Here is a 1,974-nt window from a genome sequence, read left to right as displayed (position 1 = left end):
GATTCAGAGATGGTATGCAAGTGTAGTGGGGGATGAATATTAGGCTGGTCATGGGGTTTTCTACCCACTTTTCCCTGTCACCTTTGGTGCAGGGATGTATAGATTCTCCTGGTTGCTGGATTTGAAGTACTGTGCTTTCACTTTCTGGCAGGCCTGCTTGCTTGGAGTCCCTAAGTACTGAGGTCCTGGGTGCATGTTTGTAAGTGGACCTCCCATGTTTATAATGAGGGGGCTATGACTTTACTCCCATTTGACCCTTTTCTCTGCAGAACGTTTTCTGTGTTGGGATGGACTGGCTGTTCATTCATTCTCTGGCGCTGGGCCCTGTGGAATGTTTCTTGTGAGTGTGGTGAAGCTATGTGCTCCGTTTAGTGAGGTCGGTGTTTCTGCACTAGAGGAAAATCATGAAACTGTGGTTTGAGTGGTGAACTGGCACCCCCTAGGGATGTGGTGTTTACTCTGATTAGTTTTCCTGTACTGGCATGTAGTGTCAGGGGAATTTTGGCCATGGGTCCTGGTGTAGCCGTTGTTTGAGTTGGTGTCAGCGGCAAATGGTTGGTATTCTTTGAGTGCTCTGTATGTCTCCTGGTATGGAAAGCTGTTCCTTTTTCTGGTTACAGACCCGAATGTCCTTCAAGACTGAGTTGTTTGCGTTGAGGTTGGTGCCTAGTTTAGGACTCTTGTTGAAGATTTGAAAAAATTTAACTGGCTTTCCTTGTTGTTTGATAGCGCTTGTTCTTGAACGTAGGCCTGTTGTCGCCAGGTACCTTTTTTGTAGGCGCTGTTTTTTTAGAAAGTTTTTTCAGTTTCTATTTTGCTCTTCTCCAGAGAAGAGGCTCCTCAGAGGAATGAGCGTTTGTGGCTTGCTGAATGGAGAGAAGAGGATCTTCAGAGGTGTGAGCATTAAGGGCTTGCTGAGTGGAGCTCAGGGGTGACTGTGGATTTGAATAAGAGCTTAAGGTTGCCCTTTCGAATTCAGACAGCGCGGTCTGCTGACTTTTTTCCTGGCTCACCGCTGTTCGTTCGTTTCTTAATTTGAGGACGAATAAGTCGGTCAGGAAGCACATTAGCTATGGCATTTAAAGACGCCGGCAAAGCACCTGTGGAACAGGAAGTAGCTATCCACCGTATTCGAATCACCCTGACTAGTCGCAATGTCAAGTCACTTGAAAAAGTGTGTGCAGATCTCATTAGAGGTGCGAAGGAGAAAAACCTGAAAGTGAAGGGGCCAGTTCGTATGCCTACCAAGACTCTGCGAATTACAACTCGAAAAACACCTTGTGGTGAAGGTTCAAAGACTTGGGATCGTTTCCAGATGCGTATTCACAAGCGCTTGATTGACCTCCACAGCCCTTCTGAAATTGTGAAGCAAATTACATCCATCAGTATAGAGCCTGGGGTAGAAGTGGAAGGTACCATTGCTGATGCATAATTTAATCTTTTAATAAAAGATTATTTTTTGTGAAAAAAAAAAAAAAAAAAAAAAAAAAAAGAGCTTAAGGTTGCATTAGTGTAGGTATTTGCGTCCCTGCATTCACTGCAGCGAGGTATTACCTACAGATGTACTGGTACCCCTGATGGCATCTGGGTAGTAATTGCAGCCTCTCCTTTATATTTTTGAGTATTCGTGATTGAACAGTTCTTATTGACATTGTCTAATAAAGCCCACAGAATTTCAGGTAATGAAGTCAGTTTGTTCATTAATTGGGTGCAAGAACAGAGGTGGCCCACTTCTGTTTCATCAAGTTAGTGTTCAATAATAGTTAGTCTAGTCCCTAAGACCACTAAACTTGTTGCTATCAAGTGAATTAGGTCAATCTGGAGCTCCATTTTTTTGTAACTGCCAGTGTAAGGCTTTGGCTATTTTTTCATGTTTATTAAAGGATAAGTCCTCCTGGTTAGAAGTTGCTAGGCTTACCAGTCTGACTTGACCATTGCTCCCTTCATTGAACTGGAGCGGTGAGTGATAGTTAG

At 43.8% G+C, this 1,974-nt stretch overlaps 1 pseudogene; it reads left to right on the top strand.

Moving 5' to 3' along the window:
- The first annotated feature begins 972 nt into the window (after positions 1-972).
- Positions 973-1,482, top strand: LOC144772826 (small ribosomal subunit protein uS10 pseudogene; annotated as a pseudogene).
- Positions 1,483-1,974: the final 492 nt, after the last annotated feature.

Source organism: Lissotriton helveticus, chromosome 8 (genome assembly GCF_964261635.1).
Source record: "Lissotriton helveticus chromosome 8, aLisHel1.1, whole genome shotgun sequence".
In the NCBI taxonomy this organism is placed as follows: Eukaryota; Metazoa; Chordata; class Amphibia; order Caudata; family Salamandridae; genus Lissotriton; species Lissotriton helveticus.
The sequence above is the reverse complement of the archived record's forward strand: the minus strand, read 5'-3'. Positions and strand labels throughout refer to the sequence as shown.